Consider the following 27,933-nt stretch of genomic DNA (forward strand, 5'->3'; position numbering starts at 1 on the left):
TGCCTTTATAAGCATACATGTGTACTTTCATCTGTTGACATCAGTATTAACAGCACATGGATGTGAATCATTGGCGTGATACACCTTACATGTTTCTGCTTGCTTACTGTAAAGTACACTATGTTAATTTTCCTCAAACACTCACTGACTAATCTGTATCTACAACAGACTTTTCACAGATGCTGCTTTAGTCCTTTTGGGGAAAAAAGTTGAAGAAACAGCTTAGTGTAATAGGAATGAGCTGGAGGATTGGGATGTGATCACCCATTTCTTTGACATTGAAGCCAAGAGTAGGGATTACATTAATTGCAGCCCCATATGACTCTTTAAACCCTCTGGTTGTCTCTGTTTTTCTTCTCTGACAACTATCAGGCCTGCTGTAACACTTATTAAAATTACAAAACACCCTTACTGCACATCAGTTAGCACCATAAAATGGATTTGTAGTTTCTGAATCCACTTTAATGACATTTTTATGCACATATCTGGGGCTTAATGGATGCCTTACATGTTTCTACCACACTGTCAAGTGTCTTTAAATGGCTTCATATGCTGCCAAAAAGGAATATTAGAGATTTGCTTTAAGACATTCAGTTTTCCCTTTTGTTTTAATCAAGCGGGCTGTAATTCTTTTCACACATGCTTAAAACTCTGGAAAATAAGCCACCAGTTTAGCTCAGCTGGAAAAGCATGCACTCATTTACAGAGGCTACATTCCTCTGTGTGCTGGTCATAAGATAGAATAAAGATTTTAGTGGTGTTTGGGTCATGCCTTCCCCCGATCTCTGCCAATATGTCATGTCTAGTTTCAGCTGTGCTGTTAAAGAAAGGCCACCCCCATCCCCCAAAACAAACAAAAATTTGAAAAATATACTCAAAAAACCCTTGTCAGACTTTTTCCCATCAGTAAAATTTCCATGAGTTGATATGTCAGCACAGTAGGAAGTTCTTATTAAGAAAACTCACAACAAAAAAGTAGGTGAAGTGATGTTTATATCACATGACTGGTGTGATCTTTAACAATCAACAGCAATCAGATACCTGGGGTTTGCGTATCTGCCATCTGATATCAGATCAGATCTGTATATAATGTATGTAAGCTGCCCACACCACTAATGCAACCCCATACCATCAGAGATGCAGACTTTTGAACTCTTTGCTGATAACAAGCTGAATGGTCCCTCAGAATTTTTCAAAAAGAACTTGAAATTTTTATTGGTTTGACCACAGAACAGTTTTCCATTTTGCCTTAGTCCATTTTAAATTAGCTCTGGCCCAGAGAGTTTCCTGGTCATGTTCACATACGGCTTCTTCTTTGCATGATACAGCTTTAACTTAAATGAATCATGACTGTTTTTAGGGCTTTGCCACCTGAGGACCTTCACCCTTGTCCCTTGTGCATAGAGATTCCGATGAATTCTCTGAATCTTTTGATATTGTGTACTGTAGATGGCGTAATAGTCAAAGTCTTTGCAATTTTACGCTGAGGAACATTTTTTCTTAAATGTTTCCAAAATTCTCAGATGCAGAATGGTGAACCTCTGCACATCTTAGATCCTCTATACCTCTCTAAAATGCTCCTTTTTACCCAGTTATGTTACAGACCTCTTGCTAACCAAACTAACTGGATGCAAAATACTTCTTCTGCTGTTTTTCATTAGCACTACTTACTTTTGCCCTATCCCTTCTTTTTTTTTTGCTGCTGGCATCAAATTCAAAATGAGCAAAATTTTTCATGAAATGGTAAAATTTCTCAGTTTCTAAATCTGATATGCTGTTTATGTTCTAATATGAATGAATATGGGACTTTGAGATTTAAACCCTTGCATTTTGTTTTATTTCCATTTTAAAAAATGCCCCAACTCTTTTGGAACTGGGGTTGTAATGATCAGTATTCCTCAACATGAGGATGAGACTGGGAATGATTTATGTGTAGCACCAGGTTCCCTTAATTTGTAAAACTACTTAACACATAAAATTATTTTCCCATGAAATGTTATCACAATCTGCCCCACAGTCTGCGTACAGCTTCACTGTCAAGTTTTTACGTTTTTAGCCTGTAACACCACACAGTGCTGTATCATCATAGCTCTAATTATCTGTAGTGATGGCTGTTGCATTTACACCCATTAAGTCTACTGATAAATGTTCTCATACATTTTCGTAGGATCAGGCGTAGTGCCTTTAGAAGGTATTTACACGATGACATGACTTTACCATGGTTCCAAGTGTTTTGCCACTTTCAGTCCATCCCTGGAAGTGTCCTTAGTCATACATTTCAGCTGACATAGTTAACTGCCGTACTATGTTTATTTTAGTTCAGTTAGCACCACTTCGTCAAGAAAGACACATGATTTGCAGTTATAAATAAATTGCTTTAATGGCCATTATAAATTTTCTTTTCTTGATATTATTTATATTTGGTGGCGTGGCTGTTCTGGGATCCCCCGCCTTCCTAGCATGGAAAGCATCAAGCAGGAACAGCAAACATTCCTGTGCTATAGAAATTAAATCTGAGGCCAATGAGAGAAGCAGCAATAAACCCAGAGCAGATCAGGCATCACCGACAACAGAATAACATTAAGTCATATGTAGCATAAAGGAGGAGCTGGGGTGGAGGAGGAGGGTTACCAAAAGCAGCTTGCAAAATCAGCAGCAAAAAGTAGCCAGGCTAGAGCTGTTTAGATATGGCAGCATGAATGCAATTAGCCAGCTGTGTGCCTAGAGTGAATCAGCTGGTTGTCAGCTGATGAGGTCTTGCATGAGATCAGATGATCTCAACCATAGCCTGCCTGAACTAAAGCTATATGCTCAATTTTTGGTATGCTGCCATCTTCATTTGTCTAAACTCATGGTTAAATCACCACTCCTTAAAACATGGGCTGTGAATAATCTGCATCTGCATCTGAACTGGGCTGCACAGATCCGCCTCAAGTAGCAGCCTCATGGACTCACACATTGTGGTACCCTATCTAGGTATTCAAGTCTGAATAGGACCAAAATCAGGATTGGATCGGCCCATCTCTAGTCTTCATGTACAGTGCTGAACAAATTTATTTGACCACCTGTCATATTTGTTTCAGAGACCATCCAGCATCATGAAGTGCTTTAATGTGGACTCTTTCATTTTCAGTGAGCTCTCCACATTTTACCATTTTGAACAGGAATGAGGGATTTCAAACTGAATTCACCAAAATTTGAGCCGGCTCACTGGGCTTCTCTGAGAAGTCAGAAATGAATCAAGCATAATATTCAACCACTAAAACTCATTTTTCTGTTCAGGAACGCCAGTAAATAACTATATTTTGACATATTAATGAAGAAAATGTGCTTTACTATTTTTTCAATTTTTTGTAAATCAGTAAATTTGAAAATTCATGGATAACAACAATAATTATATTTTAGCATTAAAAATATCATTTGGGTTAAAGAGCTTCTACATATTGGTTTATTAACAGAAACATAAAAAATGATTTTGGTAATTACCAACGCTGTTAATTTAGGGCAGCTGTGGCTTAAACCTTACTTTGGGTGGTGGTCTAATACATTTGTTAAGCTCTGTATGCAATGGCTGCTTCATATTCCTCTCCATTCGCCAGTATGCTTCTTCCATTTAACACGTGTTTCTTCTTTTTTCTTTTAAGTTTTATCTTTGGACTTTTTCATGCCTTTATTTGACAGAGGAGGACAGTGGATAGATTTGAAAAAAGGATGAGAGTGGGAAGAGATGTGCGGCAAAGGGCCACAGGACTAATTCAAACATGGGTCACGTCTTAGACCGCTAGGCCATCTGCGCGCCCTCATTAACATGTTTGCATGATTTTCTTAATATTACCTAGGACTGTGCTTGTTCAGCTGTATTACATTTCATACAAGTGTTTCCCGCTAACACCTGTTGCTTATGAAATCACTTAAATACCTTAAAATGATCTGAAAAAGGAGATCTCTGTTACAAAAGCAGAACAACATTTAGCTCCTCTTATTCACTCAGGCATTTGTCTTTTTTATAAGCTTTTGGAAACCATTTTGTTTCTTTTTCAAACTTTTTAAACAACCTTTCTTTTCCAGTACTGTGAGGGAGACGTGACAATGCTTTGATGTTTTCTCAGCTGTTCGAGACAAGCCATCTTTATCTTAGTCTTGTCAATAAGTACCCGATGACTGGGGGGAAGCCCGCTGAGTCATTAAAGAGAAATAGGTGAGTTAATGGTGTGTTCATGGACCTGGGGCTCTGTGTTCACAAAATGAGTGGATGTGACTCATCCCTCAAACACAAACAGACAATAATCGGGCCACTGAGCAAGAAGAAAGAGCTTTGGTTATGTGACTACTCATGAGTGTGTATTGTAAATCCCCCCTGTTCGCTCTGGTGTGTGTTTTTCTTTGGGGTTGTAGCTCGGGGCGCTGTTGCTTCTTCCTGATTCCTGCGGCCGTGCCTCACACAAAGACAGACAGCAGTGGGGATTGGCGTTGTCTGCATGTCAGATTAAGGATAAAACAAAAGCTTTAATCCTTTTAATGCCCACCCTGACTTCGAGTCCCAAGGTTTTCACTTGTTGGAGCCAACTGATGTCTAAATCTTTTTGCATATTTACTTTTTCCAGTGTGGCCTGTTCGTTTGGCTCGATTTCACAGCAGCGTCTTCAAAGCTAATACTGCAAATGTGGCATGAAATTCCTTCAAACCAGACATCTCACTTCTAAGATTGTGTTTTCAATTTAATGGTATGCATGTGTGTTTTTTAGCCCAAAGCAGAAATGTGCTTAATTCACCCAACTGAGCGATGTAAGCGGATGCAAGGCCTCCCTCAGGGTTTTCCTCTCTGTGAGTTGACAGAGAAATCAATATCCTCACCTCCTCTCTTACACCCTTCTGACCTCCAGGCAACAATGGGATGTGATGTGTGTGTTTTTGTGTGGTTGTGTTGGTTTGTTCTGTCTGTGTGGCCATGAATGATTGTGCGCTTAGTTTCCTGTATGCACAAACTTCTACATACTCACACACTTTTATCTCAGTAGTTCAGATGTTACACGTTGAAATGCCTGTTATGTTAACTTCCTTCATGTTGTTTCAGGGGCATGCATGCTCATTCTTAAATATTCATTAATATTTTATTCATATGCCAGTACCCTTCTACTAGGATCATAAATTCAGCTGACATCAGAAAAACAAATTTGTGTCTCAGTAGCTGCAGATGAGAAGATGTTTGTCAAGAGTTTACTGTATATCAAAATTAGTTTGATAAAACTTAAGACCTTTGCTATTACCATTCTCATCATTATATAGTTAATGCAGTAAGACCAATTTGCATGGAAAGTGGTGTTTTTCCCCAAATAACTGCATAATGGCTCAGCGTCTCTGCACACCTGTGCATATATTCAGTAATTGGCCTACAACACAATAAGGGAAGTATTAAAGCTGTGCCTTTTGACTTATTTGCAGAGTTTTAGTTTACCACTTTATTGTGGAACTTTAAAAAGGCAGCACACTGCTTGGCTGCATGGAGACAGGCACATATTCAAACATGTTTATGCAGCACTGCCAGCAACAACCAACAAATAACAGCAAATAAACCATGATTTCTGACACCAGTATATGACACATCTTCTGTATTATCTTGTTTAATATGAGCATGGAGAAGCGCTTTAAAGAGAGCTTACTTAAATCAGGGATCGTGGAGCGGGTGCATCATCTCATCCAGGCATGTTAAATATGTTTCCCTGTGGGCGTGTTCAAACAGAGTCCAGTTGTTTTCCAGCTCTGTCACTTTCTCTCTCAGTTATAAAGAAAAAACAGTCTTTGGCCTGGTGTAGTTTTCATCTTTTGGTGTGTGTTTGAGAGTGAAGGCCATCTCCTCTTCTGCATGGCAGAGTAGAGGCATCAAGGACAGTTGGAGCAACAGTGTGGCATGCAGATAGAGTAAAGATGCTGCCAATTGTAGAAGTAAGATGTGTGAAGAATCTGTTAAAAGGCAGTCACAGAGTGATCACTGGGTCAGTCTCTGGGCCTGTCTTCACCAATATGGGGGCGTGTCACGTTGGAGATTGGGATGGGATGCTGAATAGCTCTTATCTATGATTCAGTTCCTTCTCAAAACCAAAACTGACAAATTATGAAACTAAAATTCACCCCCTGTACAACATGTGCACATAAAGACATGAACTATTACAGACAATGCTTTTTTAAATATGTTCATCGTTGCTGTATGAATTGTCATTTTAACATGGGGTGAGATGTGACTAAGCACATCTGTAGCCAGCCTCAAGTGGACACTTGTTTAACTGCAGTTTCTTACACTGTAGCGTTGGCTTTTTTTTTTTTTTTTTTTTTTTTAAAGGGTAATACAACAGTGTTTGATTATGTCATAACTGTGATGCTTTTTTTGTACTATTGAACGTAAAAACAAATATGAGAGATATTTCATTGTCTGAAGCATGGTTAAAAAGAGCATTGAAGTATTGAAAATCATGTCTTATGGCAGGTTTTATTCTGCTGTATCGCCATACAGATCACCATAAACATCAAATATTCCGTTCACTAAAATAGCCATACTGTTACTGCTTTTCATCATTGCCATTATTATTAGTTTTCAGATTATCTCTAGTCTTTTATTCTGACAGGACAGCTGAAGATACAAATGAAATATGGAGAGGGGATAGCATGCATCAGGATCTGAGTCAAACCTGTGACCAATGCAGCGAGGACAGCCTCTGACCTTTGAACATCACCTCTACCAACTAAGCTAACCCAGTGCCTCCTATATACTGTTATTTTTCTTTAAGTTTGTATTTCTGGGCCTCAACAAGAATAGAAATTTGACATTCCCTCTGGGAAGTGAATTTCCTTCCTCGTATTGTCATGCTCTGAGACACTGAGACGAGACAGAGAGACTGTGTTTTTAAAACCTAAAGCCACAGCAGGCTTGAAAGTGAAGCTGTGAAATTCCAGGTTAGAGAAGTTCATGACCTTCCGACCTCTGGCTGAAACTCTGTGGCTCCATGTCTTCATACAAATCAAATCTGAGAACACAAAGAAAACAGAATCAATCACCAGCCTGGAGATGTGAGATAAACCACACGCTCTCTTCAGTTTTTTGGGGTATTCTCATGTGGGTTCTGGTGTGCTTTGTATCGTCTGTTTAAAGAAAATTGAAAGGTACTTTTTTAAAGGTAACATCCCAGATAAAACTTGATAAAAGTGTTATCAGAGTTTTGAAATCCCTGACAGGGCATAAAATTGACTTTTTAAGGGCATACCTTAAAGGAAGAGCTGTGGTTTGTGGTCAGGAAAAGGAACTTGAGGGAACCCATAAGAGTCTCTGTTCATTGTTGAAGACTGAAACAGCAGTCAGTGTGTTTACTTCTTAGTAAATCCCTGAACTTTGAAAAAGGAAATGAATACGTCATGCTCCCATGCATGTTTGGATTTACCCAGCTTCATCCTGTTGTCTTGTTTCTGCTTTCCTGTTGATTTTAGAGCCTCAGAACAGCGCCGGTCTGTCCCAGTTTCTGAAAATCCACTTAAAGTGGCGGTGAACATAAAGTATCTTATATGACAGGGAGTAGTCAGAATGCTTTAACTTTTAAAACAAACCAATCCTGGTAAAAATAAATGGCTTTCATACCACAGCAACACAAATAGAAGCCCTACGTACCTAATTCAGGAAACTTTGATTTAAAAATGCAAGCAAATTCCTGCACACTTTCTTAGCTGCATTACAAAATGTTCCCAAGGTATTTGTGCAATTTAGACAGATCTTTCTTTCACTGGGCTGGAAATACGCTATATGGACAAAAGTAAGTGGCCACCCATGTGAATCATTGAGGTGTTTCAATCAGACCTGTTGCCACAGGTGTATAAAATCAAGCACCTAGTCATGCAGTCTCCATTTGTAAACATTCATGATCCAAAACATGTTGTTCTGAGGAACTTAGAGACTTAAAACGTGTATTGTGATAGATGGCACCTCAGCCCTGCTGGATACTCCACTGTCAACTACAAATGATTTTATTAGAAAGTGTAATCCACAAAGTGGAAAACCACGTAAAAGGAGGAGGAGAGATCATTGTATGGGGCCGTTTTCTTCATGTACCAAGACATTTGGACAATGCTATGCTTCCAACTTTGTGGCAACAGTTTGGGGAAGGCCCTTTTCTATTCCAACATGACTGTCCCCCGTTGCGCAAAGCAAGGATTATAAAGATGTGGCTTGATGAGTTTGGTGTTGAAGAACTTGATTGGCCTGCACAGAGCCCTGAACTCAACCCAGCTGAACACCATTGGGATGGACTGGGATGGAGATCGCAAGCCTGGCCTTCTCATCCAACAACAGTTCCTGACCTTATAAATGCTCTACAGAATGAATGGATGCAAATTCCCACAGTAACACTCAAAAATATTTTGGGAAGCATTCCAAGAAGAGTGGGAGCTGTTACTGCTGGGGCAACTCCTTACTAAAGTATGTGTATTTGAGTCCAATGTCACCTATTGGTGTAATGATCAGGCGGTTGAATACTTTTGTCCACATAGTGTATGTCTCGAGGGGTTGGGGGATGTTTTAAGTTGCAGTTTAGCTCTCAACCAAAGACAGAATAATCAAAGTCTATGACAAGAAAGCAGTACAAAACATGAATGAGATACAGCAACAGAACAGCAGCTTCCAGTTGCACTTCTTTTTTTAGCGGTCTTCGACATAACATCCAGCATTGTCATGGCAACGGTTAGCATGTCCTGCCTGTCAAGGCAGCTCTGCCACCAAGACAAGACCATTACAACTATAAAAATTAAGAATTTATCTGGCTTTGAAAATTGTTTAAAATAATTAGAGGTAGTGTAAGTACTCAGCTACAAATATGCAACGTAGAAGTAATCATTTTTTAAATAATGTAGATACTTCAGTGAAATTGTAGGTATTTTGCCTTTAGGTGTAACATGGTATTGTTACATTTCTACAGGACACAACAGCTTATTTCAACCTTTGTGATCTGGCTATTAGCCTCAACATGTAAACTGACAAATAACTGCTAATATCTGATTCCTATCTTGAAGCCAATTCATGTCTAAAGCCATGCTGCTAAGCTCTGTTCAATCTATGAGAGATGCATTTCCAAGCCAGCATCTTGTGTTTGAGTACCACTTTCCAGACGGAATAGCCCATTAAATTCTCAATGGCCTTTTTTAAAGCTGTGATGCAATTACATGCTGAAAAGAAGAGACTGGAAAGAAGTTCCAGGACGCCAGAAACGAGAGTTTGTGGTTCCAACAGGAGCAACACATTACCCTCTTGTTTTATCCAAGGCACCGGCTCGTAAAGATTATTGATGATGTTCACCATGTGATTCGAGGGCTGAGCAGGATGAGGCAGTGTTAAATCTCACTGATGTATAGGCTTTTCTCTTCTGTCTGAAGAGAGGGAGAGAGAGAGAGAGAGAAGACAAATTAAAAGTTTCAGGAGGGAAAAAGCCAGACGGATCTCATCCCGAGCCTTTGTTTTTATTTTCTTTCTCCTCCTCTCTCCTCTTTTAGACGAATAAATTGCAGGGTTGAGAAGCAGCATGTTCCTCAGACAGACGCATGTATCAACGTGTATTCAATGGAGGTTCATGTGGAATGTGATATGAGAAAACATGTTTACCCACAGGTTGTAGTTACCTGTGTGGTTGTTACGGATGTTTTATGAACCCTTCTGATTCGTTCTGTTTCTAAGTAGCAGCTCAGCTCTGCCCAGTAATGAGCCCTACATTTTGTTTACAATGACTGTTGCAATGTCAGGATAATAAAAGTAATAGTTAGTGAGCAGTGTTATTGACATTGAGCCACTAAGGGTTTGCGAAATCGACACACTTAAGCAACAGCTGCTCTTAGATGAAAAGTCCCCTGTTCATGAGTGTCTGTCTAAATATGAAACCGATGAGTCAGGAATTCCCCTATGTTAGCAGAGCACACATTTTTCAGAAAAATGCCCCAAAAAATTATCTGAAATGTACGTATTTGAAAAGGTAATGTACCATTTCCACTTCTCTGATTGAGATAATGTTACGTGAATAAATAGATAAATGTTAAAGGATAATCCATAAGAATAAACCAGAATAACAGAAAAATAACCAAATTAAACACTGGAACAGTATACAGTGCTGTGAAAATTATGCCTGTTCCTGATTTTTTTCTTTGCATAATTAGATGTATCTGATCATCGAACAAATTTTAGTATTAGGCAAAGATAACCTGAGTAAAACAATGCAGTTTTTAAATGATGCTTTCATTTATTAGTAGAAAAAATCCACCCAAACCTACCTGGCCTTACGTGGAAAAAGTCTAAACCTAATCTGCCACTCTCAGTGGCAACAAGTGCAGGCAAGCATTTGCAGTAACAAGAAAGGAGTCCTTCACGTCGCTGTGGAGGAATTTTGGCCACTCCAAAACCTTCCATTTGTTTTGAAGCCATTCCAATGTGGTCTGATGGTGGGTTCAAGATCGTTGTTCTGCTGAATAACCAAAGTGTTTGAGCTAGAGCTGATGGCCAGATTTTCTTGTAGAGAGCAGAATTCATGGTTCTGTCAATCATATCAAGTCATCCAGGTCCTAAAGCAGCTCCAGACCATCACACTACCACCAGCATGTTTGCCTGCAGGTTTGATGTTTTTTCATGAAATACTGTGCTAGTTTTATGCCAAATGTAACAGGATACACACCTTACAAAAAGATCATCAAGATGTTTTTTGGCAAATGTGAGATAAGCTTTTGTGTTCTTTTTGGTCAGCAGTGGTTTTGAACTCATTGAACTCTCCCATGGATGCCATGTTTGCCCAGCCTTATAGTTGAATCATGAACACTGACCTTAACTGGGTCAAGTGAGGCCTGCTGTGCTTTAGATGTTGTTCTGGGTGTTTTTGTGACCTCCTGGGTGAGTCGCTGATGCGCTCTTTGAGTAATTTTTGTAGGTCGGCCTCTCCTGGGAAGGTTTACCCCTGTTCCAAGTTTTCTCCATTTGTGGATAATGGCTCTCAGAGTGGTTCGCTGGAGGCTTTTTAACTCTAACATAGCGAGGATAATCTTTTTTTTTTGTATATGTTTTCACATATATACCACAAGTTCTGTTGAGAGTACAACCAGTACATGTTGTTCTCTTTTTGATAGGGGCCTTTTGACAGGGCCAGGAAGGTTTGTTTTTTCCCCCTGCTGTGATGATGATGCAGGTAAAATAAAGGAGGTTTTCATGGTGGTGTGGTGGGCAGTGAGAGCTCACTGTCTGGCCTCCCCCGAGGTGTCATGGAACTAATCAGACAAAAGCACCTGTAAAGTGAGGGTCCCTTTTAATGACCTGAGAGATGTCCTAGTTGGGTTAGCGGGTCCGTGAGGGGCCGTGTGGTAGAATAAGTGGCATCGTTGTTGTCAGCGCCTGAAGCTTGCATTTAAGGAGTTGTGTCTGCTGAAGGTGATGAAGCTGTGGCAACTAAGGGCCGTGTAGTAGGTTAAGTAACTCATCAGTAGCCTAAAGGGGTATAATTGAGGTTATAGGTCTATTTGCCTGAGCGCTTATCCTTTCATTAGGGAGCAAATATCTTGTGTTTATTTCAAATACAGCAGGCAGAAGACCAAAACAGGATGACTTTGATAAAGGTGGAATTAAATACTTTTTAATTCATTAAATATGAAAATCAAAACTACAGTAAAAACAACAGAAATCCAGTTCAATTACTGTGTTTATGGTGAGATTTGTTTTATTCTTTGCTGAGCCCCATTGAGGGCCTGAAGCCAAAGCAACCCCATGAATTTTAGATTAATTAGAAGGTAGAGTTAGTGTGTATCATGGTGCTCCAAATCACCACTGAAGCAGCACACAGTATACTTCCTTTTAAAGACTGCAGTGTAGGACCATTAGATGCTGCCGCTTGCTACCAGTTATGTGTGCAGACTGACTGTGGCTAAACTGAAAAATAATTGAGCCAATTTTAAATGTACCTCAGCAGAGCAGACACACATTGTGCCGTAATTGTCATGTGCCCAGCAGGGCCTGTTTGTCATTGTTATTACCGTAATGACAAGCTCATTGTGCTCTGCAGCCATTAAGATGTATAACCCCTGTGAACTGCATTCTGAATTTCCAAGAAAATTATAAGACATGCACACCAGTGGTGGACTCAGGATGTTTGAGGGGCAGGGTTGAAAACAATATAGGGGGCACCTGCTGTATGGAGTGGGGCAGCAGTGCACAAAAAGTTGACATACATTTAACATTTTTATTATGATTATACCTACTACTCCTCTGTAATAAAACAGATGAGGAATACTGACTGACCATTTATTTCACCAAGATACATGACTGGGGCTGTCAGTAAGAATGATCTCCATGGCATTTAACTACATTTTCTCTGCAACTAAACACATGCCCTTTAGAGGGCACTTTACCAGGTTTGGTCAACTAAGATGGTACTTAATCATATTTTGCAAACATAAAGGGCACCCTGGAGGGCACAGTGTCAAATTTTGTGGACCTGGAGGATACTTTTATCATATTTTGCCCACTTGGAGGGCACCCTAGGGGGCACTTAGACATTTTCTTCAGTTGGAGTGCACTCTCTAGGGCACATTGTATAAATTGTGTGCACTTGGAGGTCACCCTGGAGGTCACGCTGGCACCATGAGGAGGATTTGTCAAATTTTGTCCACTTGGAGGGGCACATTGTTGAATTTTGTGCGCTATTAGGGCACTAAAGAGAGTCAGTTGTTTCTTATGAATCACCCAGGAGGCAATTCATCATATTTTGCCCTCTAAGAGGGCACCAAAGAGTGCCCTTTAAAACCTTGCATATGGGCATCCATGAGGGCACCTTCAGGTTGTTCGATGCAAGGGAGACAGTGGTTATAATCCCCCTTGCCTCCCTCTGAGTCTGCCTGTGTACCACACACCTTCTTCCAACATGCAGTGCTCAACTATGTCTCTTAATCTGCATTTTTAAGTCTCTTTTGCTCTTTATTCAACCGCTGTGGAAGTTACTGAATCATCCTTTTTTTGACTCTTCAAATGTACAAAAATCCATTTGAGAAACTGAGAATTTAGGGAATTTATGTCTTGATCTTTACACTGGCATTCCTGTGCAATATCTTTACGAGCAGAGCTATAAAATACAGAGTAGGTGTGCTACAAAAGGAGTAAGATAAATCCCCGCTGCAGGCTTAAGTGTTGTTATAAAGTAAGGAGAAATAAAACCGACTTCAAGCAGAGTGATACTCAGCATTATTTCACCTCACAACATTTACGTCCATGACATCAGAGAAAGAGTTGCAAGTTTCTTTCATTTAGGAAGTTCACTTGCTCCTAGCATGTAGCGCCCCCAGCTGTGCAGCTAACAGGATTTCAGGTTGAACTTGCCTCCGTGTGCCAGCAGTGGAGTTCCAGTCATCATGTATTCCTCTCATGCGGTTTGTCAAAGAATTTGATTTTATTCATTTGATCCATGCTTACACGGCTTGCTCGATTTCACTTTTTTGCCAAGTTTCTCTTCGTCCAAACATGAAACATTTAGATGACTTTGACAGCTGTTCTGTGCCTCTGAGCATCACTGGTGCATTCTTATGGCATTATACACTCTAGAAAATTAGGGGGATCAAACTCACTCCCTCCACCCTCTCTCTCTCTCTCTCAAATCCAGGGATTTTTTTCAAAAGGGGAATAATACAGTTTGCCTGTGTGATGAAGTCATTGGTAAGACATGCAAGCTTTCCAGCTGCAGCTCAAGCTATCAGGGGACTGACGCAGCATTTTAGCTTTAGCTGTGGGGAGACAATGAAGGGGATTTCTGCTAAACTGATGTTAGCAGCTGCAGTTTCATGCTGGGAAGTTTGTGGCAAAAGTTCATCTCCAGTCCTAGCATGCTTGTTTCAAATGTTATCACAAAAATAAGATGAAAACTTTATCACTTTTGGAGTAGTGGAAGCTGAACAGGAGCAAATTTAATAGAGCATTCAGTGGAGTGACAGGATAAAAGATTTAATCCCATCATTTCCACACTGTTGATACAGACAGAGACACTGCAAATACATTTAAAATCAGATTATTTCCGCTGTGCAAAAGTCAATTGTTTGCATCTTTTATTTGTTGAGTCTCTCTCTCGGCTGCTATTGTCTCCTTGAATCACACTCAACCAAATAACCATTCAGTCCTGATCCTTCGCAGCCAATTGCTCTACAAGACGCCCAGCAGGGAAATGAGGATTGGTTGTGATAGGCATCAGAAAGTCTTATCTAACATCCCTGCTTATGTAATGTTTGATTTCTTAAGACAACAGAAAAAGAAGACAATGTAAGGCAGAGCAGGCAGGAGGACACACTGTTGCGTTACACAACCAGGAGGGGGGAAACACAACAAGAGGAATCAAATGTGATCGCTATGAAAACGGGGACAATGTGTATTTTTGGGATGGTGAAAAGCCTTGTAGTACTCCGATGTGATACGTTTCATCTGTGTCCCAGCTTGGCAGCGTCACAGGATCACAGATATATCAGGACATCGCAGGTGTATACTAACCAGCACAGATAATGCACAGTACTGTCAGGGTGATGCTGTTTACACTGTGGATGTGTCCCCGCAGGCTTGTTGTTTTTAGAGAACAGATGCTGAGCTGCTGCTACTCTGATGACCCCATACTGTCCAGCTTTATTCTCTCTTTAGGCCTCTGAAGTGGTCTCTTCCACATTTCTTCCATTCAGGTTTGTGCCAGTCAGTGCACTGCTCTAATGCCTGAACCAATTACTCCAAAAACCATTACAAAAAATCGGATCAATGAGAACAGGAAAAACAGTACATTTCTTCAACCAATCCAGATGAGGAGGTCCAGTATCTCGTGGTACACTGATGCTAAATCAAATGATCAAATTAAATGCATATATTTCAATTTATTTTTCTTTAATCTATCCAGGAGTATTCCCATTGAAATACAGACATACGAACAAAAGTATTTGGCCACACCTGTTAATTACTGAATTCAGGTGTTTCAGTTAGACCTGTTGCCACAGGTGTTTAAATCAAGCACCTAGCCATTTTGCCATGCAGTCTCCATTTGCAAACATCTGTGATACTAAGTGGGTCATTCTGAAGAGCTCAGTGACTTCAAGTGTGGTGCTGTGATGGATTCCACCTTTGCAATAAGACAGTTCATGAAATTTCATCCCTGCTGGATTTTCCACTGTCAACTGTAAGTGATTTTATTAGAAAGTGGAAGCATTTAGGAACAACAGCAACTCAGCCGTGAGACAGAAGAGCATGTAAAATCTAGCACGAGCTGATCCATTTTTTTCAGCCTTGATCTGATTCAGACACATATATACAATTAACAATACAATTTCTTTTTTTTTTTTTTAAATATCATAATTATTTTCTTGGTGTTTTTGTGGTATTATGTGAAGGTTACACAAAGCTCCAGTAAACTTGAAACACTATTTCTTATTCAAAGATAAAGAAATACTTAAAAATGCAGCTAACTTAATATTATGCGCAGTATCTGGCCCATCTCTAAAAAAATCCCAGGTGCATAATGTGTAGAAGCTGCCAACACTCTACTGATTCTGTAGCTCAGTGATTCTCAAACTTTTTCTGTCAGGCCCCCTTTGGCAGATGAAAATCCCCCCCCTCTTGGTGTACGTAGCCACATGTAAAACATGTAAGTGCGTAACAAACATACCTTTAATCACAATTGTTGCAACCCCCCCCCCCCCTTTTTTTTTTTTAGAATTTACCACAACATAAAACCTCAAAATTTCAAGTTTTAAAAATCTAACTCTGAAGATGAAGAATTTCCCCCAGAAAACAAAGACTTGATGAACATCTTTAAGATGTAAACATCCAGTTCTGCAATAATGTCAGGGACAATTGTGTACAACTGTATTATGCTACAGATCTTTAATGTTGAATCTGAGGTGACTTCAATAAACTGCTCCTCTTCTTCAGGGCTGCTATAAAATCATGACGCATTATTTCATTATGGGAGGTTAAAAAAAGGTAAATTTGCATAGCGTCAGCAACTTGATGACAAGGTACTGACAGTTTAACTTCTTACAATTTAATATAAAATGTTCTAGTTTTGTTGAAAGCATGTCAAAGAAAAATCAAGTTGATTAATGTACTTTAGGCAGAAGTAATGGTGGAAAGTGATGGCAAAGGAAACATTAATAATAGCAATAGACAAAGGTGGATGATTGTGTGAATTTGAAATGTTGCTAATGTATTAATCACTTTACGCTGACTCTATGAGGCCAGAAATGCTGTAAATGTTAAAAAAAAACAGCCCTGGGTAATTTCCTCTTTTACCCTCTCCTCTTTTGCTCTTTGTTCTCCTGGTGACAGACTTTTTAACTGTGATAGGGACCAAATGTTTCCCCTCACTGCATATTTCATAGCACATTTGTTTGTTGTTATGTGATCCCCTGAAATCCTCTGACAGGCAAACAGGGAGCGTGTCTCTTATCAACTCGTGGAGGCTGTGCTAAGTTGCTGATTGAAGCCCATGGTTCATAATGTGACAGCTGGCAGTTGATGTGATGTGCAACCAGCAAACATCAATTATTCATTGTTGAAACATTTTGCAGAGTAGCAATAAGGGATGCTTTTATCGATGGGAAAATTGCTTTAACTTTAGGGATGCTTTGTCTCCAAATTCCTCGCTGACATGTTTTGCATATTAAACGTTTTGGAAAGCAGATGCAGCACTGAAGCAAGCTATAAAATGATTTCTTGTATTGAAAGCATCTTTATTATTAGAGCAACTGATAAATAATTTAGCTACATTATTGGTGCCAGTTCAAAATTTTATTAAAACCAACAAGACTTGTGTTTTGCCACAGGACCCTTAAGTGCACTTTTGGTCAAACAATTTGGCCAAATGTTTTATAATAATCAAGTTTCTATGACAACTAAAAACATGTATTTACAATTAATGATTGCAGGGTGTACTTTGAGTATAGAGCTACATGATAGACAGGAGCTAAGAGGAGAAGTGAAGGAGAGGTGGACATGTGGAGAGTCTGCTCAAGTCAAAACCTTCAAATGGCAAATAGGGCATGTCAGTGTTAACAGGACCCAGCTGTTGGAGTAACATTCAGGTGGATTTAAGGCTTAAGGGAGCACACAAAACCAACAAACTGGCTCAAAACTAATCCATATGCCCCAATTTTCTGTCACTGTCCAGAAATAAAATTATTCACCTGGTCTTGTGACATTTGGAAACTTAAAAAAAACAGTTTTGTCAATGTATATCAAGTATTTTCATTCTTAAGGCTAAAAAGATTGAGCACAGCCTATAAAAAAGGATTTCTGAATCTTGGTTGCATATGGTATGTGGTACTGGTAGTGGCATAGCCTTCAGAGAGTCAGTGTTCGTTGCCCCTTCAAACAGGACGCACTTGAGAAAGCTTGGCTATACAGACACAGTGTTGGCTCAATGGTACCCTATATAGAAAATTTTGGAAGCATTTTCTTTTTTACCCAGAAAGCCTTTGTGGTTGGCACTATTTCTCAGTGCAAACTTTGGCTACCAGCTGTGTGCTCACCCGCTCAGGGTAACTGATCAGCTGTTTGGGTCTGCGGATTTCAACATAGACAACAACAACAACGCCTCAAAAAAAACTTATATACTGTACAATTGAGCCAGCATTGTTTTGTCACCCAAACTTGCTAAATTATGTAGTGAAACCATACCCATCTGTATAGCGCCATACTTAAAGGGGCAACACACACTGAAATCTGCAGGCGAATGCCATTGCTATTACAAAGTACCCTATACAACCCAACAGAAATACTGAAATATTCCTTTAGGGAGTTGTTATGGAAATTAACTGTTCTCCAGTAAAAAATGAAATTTGAATTTAGTCTTGTCTGTTTATCTTAAGCGAAGAGGTCTCTCAGAAAACAACCAAAGGTTGCACTCAGATTCTTCAACAAGGCTTAATATTGTCACAATTTCTGTCACAGTGAGGGGCACAGCTAACCTGATGGATTTATTTCACACATCTATCTGGTAAACCACTCACAGACAGCGTTTGGGAAAGGGCAGAGCCTTTGAAAAAAAAACTTTGAGGGTGGTTGGATGAACGTTCTGTCTGTCACATCTTTACGGGCCAATCAGGGTTATAAAACACGTGACATAGCCATTACCAAGCTGCGCCCCTACTGAAGGAGTAAACTCAATACAGAACTGCATATGGTGAACCATGGCGACCATGTCAGTACACGACTTGTCGTTTCTGAAAAGAAAACAACTCACTGCTGTTCTTTGTTCTTTTAAGAAGAAATGTCATCAAGTTCTGATAAAACTGGCGATTTAGCAGCATCCACGTTAATGTCTTCCACCATAATTGCACTGGCCTCTTGTTGCTGCTTGCTTACGTCACGACTCCGCTGCACCCAAAAGTACTGCCCCTCGTTGCTGATTGGTCCTGTCACTTTCTAACCGGACCCAAACGGTTCAGACAAGAGCTTTGCAAGATGGATTCACCAGTGAGAAACTCAGAAACGGGTCTATCCATCTGCTTTGCAAGGTTTGGGCACAGCAACATTTTCTCCAAAAATCAATCAAGTTCATGTTCTTACTACAAACCACACTAGAGTCCAAATTAAAGCACACCACCTTGTCAAGTGGTCTTGTTTTCTTGTTTGGTACACACCAGAGTTTGGTGGACATCTTTCACACCAACGCAAACAAACTTAAATATTTGTTTTATATTTAAAACAGTTGATCACATTTTGGCTCAAATGAACCCCAGCCTTTGAACCCTAGACACACATGCTTCTGCTAATTTGGGTGTAAATGTGTGCACTGCATCATAATTCTTGTACAGACTAGCAAAGTTGACAACATATTTTGTGGAGTCGACTAATAGCACACCCCCAATTAAGAAAAGCAGCTTTCTCTTTTCACCATTCATCCTTTTGCATCTCTTTTGTTCCATCGTTGTAGCTGACAAATCTAATCAAAGGCATACAGAAGCAGCAGCAGCAGCAGCAGCCCGTCTCTGGTTTACTTTGTTAAGATGTTTATTTGTTCAGGTCTTTCTCCTTAGTTTTAGATTCAGACCTGTGATCTTTAGATCACAAGGAGACTTTCTGAATCTTTATTCGCCTGCAGCCTCTCTGCAGCTGATTTGTTCTTCTCAGATGCCTTTGCTGACCCAGTCTCTCTGGCTGCCATGTCTCCTGTATTTCTGAGTTCTGATATCAACAATGATCGGCTCTGACCGGCCCTCACCACAGAAACATGACGTAATCTGTCTAACCTCATCTTCATGGATGCTGTATACTAGGATCATGTATTTGTGTCCATCCAGAGACACAGAGAGCAACAGTCAGACAGAAAAACAGTCATAGGACCCCTCTGACCCCTCTGCTGTGTTCTCTGTGAGATATGTCTGCTTGTTTCTTTTGCGGCCGGCTTCACAGTGTCACACTCGTTTCTCCGGCCTGGCTTCGATCTCACACCTCTCACTTCACATTCCCATTACTCCAGTCTGTTATTAATTTATTTAATCAGTTCTCCTCCATTGAAATCCACACTGACAAGTGGATAAACCAAGCATTACATCCAGTAAGGAGCATGAACTGTGGGATCTCTGCAGACTAGAAGTCAACCAATTATTGCCCTCGGCAGTTATTGGGGTAGTTGTTTGGCATTTGGCCAATTATCTGTTTCAGCATTTAGGAGAGCTACACTGGCTCTGTTGCCATGTGTGTCTTCACATCTAGTTCTGTTTACACTCTCCATGGTCTCACATAACGCCCCAGCCACAACACAATCTGATTGGCTAGACATCACCTGGGTAAAGCCGTTCAACACTGAATGCCTCAGTCCTGCTGCCTGCCCTGTGCCATTTCAAACACTGATAGAGCTAGTGCCAACTTGTCTTGACTTTTTTTGATCATTTTTTTAAACTGCTCATTTGATTGGAGTACATTATGGGTAGGAAACTGGCATCCCGAGGGCCACATGCCCCCCACCTCCTCACTCAGAGCATCTATAAAAATCCATTTTGAAACAAGGGAAACCTGACAAAATATCTGCCATGAAAACAGGAAAATGAGAGGTATTTTCATAGAAAATAACTTGGGGTATATGCCCTTTTCTGTGCAAGAAATTAGAAATATAAATTGTTTTGTAGAGCTCTTTTATGAAGTGTTACTAAATGGATGAGAAAACTAGAAATTTACATAAAATACCATCTAAAAACTTATTTGTTGCTCATTGCAGTGAGAAATGGTTTGAATAAACTGTTTAACTAAACAGCTAAAGCATTTTATTTTAAAATGTAATGTATAATGTAATAAAGTATGCAAAATGCTTTACATACAGTATTGTGCAGAACTTTTAGGCATGTTTGGACCCAAAATTTAGGCCAAAGTAAGGCGTGTCACGGTGAGTAAGCCCGCCTGAGGTGGGAAGGAGGATTGACACCACCCTGGTCGTGCTTTGGATGTCCTTGCATATTACCGGGGGGGGGGTAATAATTTGTGTCTAGGGTGGAGTAAGGGGTGCATGTGGCTAGTAAGCACAGCCAAGGGTACCATCCAGGCAGGTAGTAGGGTTGCCACGAGCCCCTGCACCGCCGGAAACTGCCTGCAGTCTCTGGGCATATCTGAAGGGGTGAAAGACCTGGACAAAAGAGATGCCCTTGAACCTGACCTTGGCTGCCAAGCAACACGTTTGCCAAAATGTATCAAGCTTGACTCTTGCTGGCACATTGAGCCCTGTGATGACTCCTTAGCACCCATATGCCTCAAACTTATGCACATGACTGTTTGTTCATTTTGTTAAATTCTAGTTAATTAAAGTGGCCTTACTGTGAGTGTCCTAAGATTTTTGACAATTCGACCCTTTGGAATAAAACAAACATGGCTCTTAGTAATCACAATCACCCATCCCTGCTGTACATATAGGGGTACACAAGTTATCAGCAATTACAATCTCTCTTTAGCAGCCGATACACTAAACTGTTTCCTTTTCCACTTCAGCTTATTTAGCTTAGCTTCTTTCCCTCTGTCACTCCTGCTCTCTCCTGCTCAGTGCACCAAATGTTAAGTTTTCCTCATCCTACTTTACTGATAATGATGGTACTGAAAGTAGGTTATTTCTGACTTTGAAGGTGAGGGTTTTTGAAATGGAGATGGGCTCTGCAACACCGATTCAAGGCCTTTGTTTGCAGCTGTTTTTAGCTAGCCCCCCGTATTCAGTGAAGGCCGGCCTTGTGTAGCTTCTAACCCTGCAGCTCTTGAGCAGCGGGGAGGCAGGGTCTTGGTTATCCTCTGCAGTATTGAATCAGTGTAAATGAGCTCTGCCATAAACATCTGCAACATTTAAGTGATGGCAACACTAATGCACTAGAAGTTTACTGTAAATGCTTATCAGTTCCTTATATCAGTTATCTGTCTCTTGATCTGATAATTGGTCGTATTGGCCCTGAAAAACCAACATCAGCCGACCCCCACTGCAGACTGATATATTTGTAGCTCTGCATCATATAAATAAGCATGCTCAGAGTCACTGAATCAGACTTTAAGTAACATTTCTTTTTGTGCATATTTTGAGTGTTATATGCTGACTCAAAGATCACACAGGACCAGCGGCTCTGTCGTGGCCAGCAGCTAAACTCTCCAGCCTCCCTGTTGAAGATTATGAAACTGGCTTTGAAACAGAGAGCAGCAGCTCACCAGGGCTTTGGATGATCTGAGGCTAAATATATGTAGAAGACAGTTTGGTCCATGAGCTACAGTGGAATCTAAGTGGACGGCAGCCAGGGCCTTTGGTGCCTTCTTTTTTTGTGAACTATATGACTTTAGTTGAAAAATACCCTGAAAAATAGATTTTAATTTAGGCCTCAAAGACTCTGACTCAACAAAATAGCTGCCCTGAAAAAATTGGCAGTCAAAGCCATAATGTGCTGTAGTTTTTTATTTCTAATGTATTTTTTACACACATATCTTTGTAAATATCAACACTAAGTTAAAACAGCATATAGCAAAGTTGTTAATTTTAATTAAAACCTCACATTAAACAGTAAGTTACTATGAATGGACTCATGAAGCAGCTGTAATTGTATTCATCATTTTATTGCTTTTGTGAAGTATAATTTATATATTATGCAAAAAATACCTTTGAGAAATTTGGAGAAAATACAAGCTTTAAGTTCCTAGTAATGTGAAAAATAATTTAAAAGGTATTTTAATGCTGGTTAGATATTTTTGTCTTAACTACACTTAAGAAACTTAAAATTCTGTTTAAATCCAACTCAAAACAACATGTTTAAGTACTTTCTTAAAGCTCCATCTTCTTCATCCACTGCAATTTTCCCTTATTTCTATCATATTATAATCTTGAACATTTATGCCTCTCAAGGAAAATCAATTACAAGTGACAATAACTGTAAAGGTGCATACTGCAGGAGGAAGTTGTCTTCAACCATGTTCAGTATACCATCCAATACACTGTGGTTGCTCCCCATAGGTGGGACTCCTCTTACTGAGTCAGTAACTTCACTCATGGTGCAAAAGTGTCTTATGCCTAAAGACAATCTGGGAAAACTCTGCAGATTAAGGGATGACTGTCAAATAATTTGAGTACAATGACATAAAGAACTAACAGTAATCAAGCATTGTTTACGTCAAACTTAAATGTGTTCTATCAACTCAAAAAAATAGAGCTGAAATATCTATTTTGGATTTTTGAAGTTAATACAACAAGTTTTTTAACAACCTTCAACTGATTGGTCTTTCAGTGTTGCTTGGATGTGCAGGTTAAGACTTTACTTTTACCAAACAAAAAGAATCCATGCTATACTTTACTCTATATTATATGATATGATACAATGGGATAAGATAGGAAAGGATGGGTAAAGATGGTTTACGATACGGCACAATAAGAAATGGTAGTGATAGATATACTGTACACCATACAAAATCATAAAACATATATGCCAACGCTTTCAGTTGGACTGAGACTGAAACTGAAATGGACTGAAACAGTTCAACTTTTTGAACTGTGCTCATAAATGCCACGTCTCCCTCACTTGCCAATCAAAATCAAGAAGGGGCGGGACTTCTGCTTTCTTTGTCTTTCTTTGAGGGTGGTTTTCAGGTCTGCAGCTGTGGCTGTCAGGACAGGATTAAACTGCTCAGATTATCAGAGTATTATATTTTCAACTCATCCTATACGCAGACATCTTAGTGATGAGGCTGAATTTGGTGTTTTATTTTTGTGAATTTCAGCAGCTGTTTTGTTCTTGGTCAGTATTTGCAGCAACAATGCAACCATGACAGAAATAGACCAGATGACAGGTTTTCATTGGATAATAGAGGTTGTCATAATTCTTTGTTTGTCTTCAGTGACTCATCTGTTCCTCTTTGCCTGACACTACTTTTTCCCTGTTTTGATTTTTTTTTTTAAGCTGTCTTTGAGACCATGACGCCACTGAATCTCTTCTCCTGAATCTGCTGGCATCATTGTCGCCGAAAGCAAAGTGCCTGTCATTTCCCTCTCTTTGCTCGAGTCGTATAATACATGCACAGTCAAGTTCAGCCTCTTCCAAGACACGCAGGTGGCTCATTCACCGTTTGACTGCGGAGTTTCCTCAATAGCAGCCTGGCAGCTCAAGCTGAAGCTCCAAACTGAATAGCATCAGGTGTAATCCTCACCTGCTCTCTCACTGTTAAATCCCAAATGTTTTGATTTATTTCGTCTCCCCTCTCCATTTGTTTGGCTGTCTTTCAGCCGTGGGAGGATTTAGCACCAAGGGATTAGGAAAAGTGGGATCTGTTTATACTGTTTGTTCAGTAAAAGGTGGTATCCAGTTATTTTTATCTTTCATGTGTGTCCAGACGCAATCATAAGCACAGGCTCATTCTCGCGTGGTCAAAACTATTCAAATATGGCCCTGTTTGCACTTTGTTGCACCTGCCTACTGTTACCATAAAGAGCTCTTAGCTCTGAGTCAACAACTCTTTATCATTCTTTATTTGGTGATTAAAACAGCATAAGAAATAGACGCTGATGCACAAAACCTCCATGTTGACACACCTGAGCCACTGAGTGTGTTTTCTCTTTTCATGTTGCTGCTGCTTTGTAGTAGCTGCTGCTTTGAAGTGTGGCTGTTTTGTGCATCTGAGCCCTGAAACAATGAGCCACAGTGGTGAACGTCCAGGTTGTTTCTGTCTGTATGCATTAGAGGAGTGGTCTGCAGCCTCACCGTTCCAACACATGGTGCCCAGACTAAACAACAAGACGAATGTTTCCTGAATTCAACCTGGCACGGACTCGCTTCAGTCGGCTGTGTGGCTGGAAGGACTCACTGAATGTAATGCAGTCAGAGAAGAAGACTGAGTCGAGTTGATAAGACAGCAGAAGTTTAGTTTGTTCTTTTCAAGTTTTAATCCTACCATAGCAGCACCACTGTGTGGAGAACTCTGTGCATTTACATTCATCAGCATCATTACATTAAAGAAATCAGACAGAGCAAGAAACAAAATGTTCACAATGGAAGTATCAAGGTTTGCATATTTGTACAAAACTGTTTAGGTACAAGACTTTCAGTGCACTCTAGACATGTAATATTTACAACCATGCAGAAGAGGCACTTCAAATCTGAGCTTCCACATGGGCCAGAGAGCTAGAGTGCACCACACATTGCATGCTTTGGGCATCATTGGAGCCACAATAATTAAGAAGCCATATCTTAAAGATCCCTGCTGACATTAAGGTGTTACGTTTGGGCACACATAGGTTTCCTTGTGAAATACAACAATGGACAGAGACAAACATACAGAATAAAGTAGTGCGTATTGTGGACATTATCCAGCAAGGACTGGGATATCGCTGACATGCACGGCATTTTAATTAATTTGAAACAGCAACACAAGAACTTTGAAAAAGTCACTGTGAAGCGTATTTTTCTCCCTTTACGGTACTGAAAATGGAGGAGATCAGGTGAAAAGGGCAGAACTTTCTTCCAAGTGTAGAGGGCCAGATGTAGATGACATATGATAACATTTTTTTGCACAAACCTATTGCATTGTTTTTTCTTGCAGGTCACGAATCACACTTAGTTTCAGTATGCTCTTCTACAAACATATGTCTGGCACACTTAGAGATTTGATCACACTACTGTAAATAGTTTATTTTTTATAATCATGTTGTCTTTTTGCAATAGAGCACAATTTCGTATTATTTTTATTTTTGCCTTCTATGGAAGGTCATAAAGGGTTAATCCAGGATATTGAACAAGATTTAAAAGGGGCTCTTCACTGATTTTGCACATCATGCCAAGTTTACAGGGAAACACTTTCAAATCTCTTAGTTTAATCTGGAGAAGTGTAAAAGTAAATTGAAATAATCTAGAAATATTCTCACTTGGTTTATCTCTAATTAGGCTCAAAAACTACACATTATATAGCTAGTGGAAACTCCTGAACATACTGAAGAGGTTCAAAGATGAAGGTGTTTAGCGGGAATACAGAGCCTGATTAAAGACATATAGACTTGGGTTATGGGTAAGATAGGAACCAGGGTTTTCAGGAAATTAAGTCATACTATGCAAAGTTTGTGTCGCTCAACCTCTGCTGCTTTGATTTTGACAATATTTCTTTACAAGTCCCCTGACTTCATTCAGAATCAATAGTGGATCACAGGAGTGCTTTCACTCCATCTTTGACTTTGTCTTAACTTGTAGCGGAGAAAACAAAGGTGAACATTTTTTCCCCCAAAAAAAGGAATGCAGGATGTTAAGTTTAACCTTACACAAGAAAATTTACCTGACCCAACAAATACAGATGTTTTGGGTTATCTAAGTTTTCAACCTTCTGAAAGTTGGCCAGCCTGATTCTGTATAAACTTTTACACGTCAGTCTTGCCTCAGCCCAGGTGGCAAAAAGGCGTTAACTCTCACTGCCTGCCAAATTAAAGATATCCCTGTGGTAATCCGTGTAGTGCACTTTCAGAATAAAGAAAGCCTATATGGGGCGCTACTCATGTACGCTGGTCAGCCCTGGGTTTGAATCCGGCCCTCGGCCCTTTACTGCATGTCCCTCCCCACTCTGTCTCCCATTTCCTCTATAGAATAAAGGCATGCAAAGCCCAAAAATATATATTTTTTTTAAAGAAAACTTAGAGAGCTTCTAATGTCAGTACTAGACAGCTGCAAATCATTTTATAAGGCATAAAACAGCATTTTCCATGGCAATGTCTCATTTACAACAGCGTTACATGAACTAACACAAGCATACACTAGTATTCCAGTATAAAATGTGAACTTTGTTATGACTATTTTCAATCAGATGAGATGTTGAAAACAGAAGGAGTATTCTTGAATACCCCTTTGTGCAGTGATGTGTGATGAGCGTTATCTGCTTTGACAAAATCAGATATAGATATTTACCAAAAAAAGAAGTCAGAAAAAAACAACAAAATCAAAATCATAATGTATGAAAGTGCATTAGTGCCACCTAAAATGATGAGAAAATAATATTAAATTGTCTTCAATTATAAATTTGTACATTTACAAGTAATCAAACTCTGAATTACTGAGTTTGAAAGTCAGTATTTACAAGAATGAAATTGAATTGTACATGTTCTTAAAAGGCCATTAATTTTGACATTCTGAAGTTTTTAAAGTCATGAATTTACAATATTGCAAAGTCAAAAATTTACAAGAAACCAAACTGAAAACAGTGGTTGGATAACCCCAGTTTGTTGGTTGTGGTCTAACATCAGAACAAGTTTCTTATTACTCAGTCTGGTCTGATTTTTTTCCATTCAGTTGTCTATTTTCAACTTTGTGATTTCAAAGATTCAAAGTTTAAGCCCATGTAAATTTATTACTTTAAATGTAATAAAAATCTAGGTTTTTCCTTGCAAAATTACCACTTTTAAACTTGAAAAATGTTTTTTTTCTCAAACCTCAACAGACCCTCTTATTATTTTTCAGAGTGGCCCTTTTAAGCTGTCATAATTATTTATAGTTCATATAAAGATCTTTTGACATGAACCTATTAAGAAAGTAAGCCCATTATGCTGCTGTTTTGTCAATGAATACAATTAAATTGATGTTTAATTTTTCCAACTGGGTCCTTAGTGGCTTAGCTTTTCTTAGATACAAGTAGAGGGTCTCTATGAAAAGGAGGCTGGGAACCACTGGTCTAAATTTTAGCATTTGATTCTGATTACTGCAATCAAAAAGTCAACCCTAATTTCAAACTCTACCACCCTGAAGTTCTTCCATGTTCAAATATTTATTCTGATCTCTTCAGCTACCCACATGGTGCCACCATCCTGCGATGATTGAACTGTTAAAAAACAAACAAAAACTCAGTGTGCTGCTGTCAACCTGTCTCCTCCCACGTGTCACCTTTCACCTTAGCCGGTCTGCACCCCCATCATCACACCTCCACCCTCTTTTTATTTCCCCCAAAGTTCTGGAAAAAATCTGGCCCTGGCTGAGGTTGGCTAGCTTTTAGAGGAACAGGGAATTAGAGGCTGGGGCTTTGGAAAAAAAAGGGGGTTGAGGTAAAAAGTTTTGGCAGGCTATGGGAAAGTGGCGTTCCTTTGGAGACAGAGCTCTTATTAGGCTCTCTGGGGGCTACGGCGGACTGAGTCCCGTTGCGGTTTGTAACAACAAGCTGTTGCATTTGGAGAGAAAGTTCTAGACACACCCCCAACTCTTACTCTGCTCTACCCTGGCTGCTACCCTTCTTTTTCATACATCCTGAGAACCCACCAGCCAGAGCTTTCTCCTTTCTTACTCTTTTCCGTCTGCTTGAAGAGGATCCAGATATCAGGTAGCCGAGGGAACACTCTGACGTCTAAATGTAACAACTCCCCGAAGCCAAACAATAGCTGCTGGCTCAGGGAGAGCCGGGGGTGGAGGGGTAACAGCACGGCGGTTCCTTGGATGGCCTGATTGGAG

At 39.8% G+C, this 27,933-nt stretch overlaps 1 protein-coding gene across 11 annotated transcripts in view; it reads left to right on the forward strand.

Annotated features, from left to right (window-relative positions):
* Window positions 1-27,933, forward strand: part of si:ch211-285f17.1 (sickle tail protein) — a 207,596-nt gene that overhangs the window by 65,087 nt on the left and 114,576 nt on the right. Inside the window, exon 1 of one of the 11 annotated variants that reach the window (XM_041814800.1) lies at window positions 27,743-27,805. The exons of the other annotated variants lie outside the window; for them this stretch is intronic. The gene's annotated coding sequence lies outside the window, so the exon portion shown is untranslated. Of the gene's footprint in view, window positions 1-27,742; window positions 27,806-27,933 lie in introns of those variants that run through there. 11 annotated transcript variants of the gene reach the window in all.

This window comes from Cheilinus undulatus, linkage group 19, assembly GCF_018320785.1.
Source record: "Cheilinus undulatus linkage group 19, ASM1832078v1, whole genome shotgun sequence".
Taxonomy (NCBI): Eukaryota; Metazoa; Chordata; class Actinopteri; order Labriformes; family Labridae; genus Cheilinus; species Cheilinus undulatus.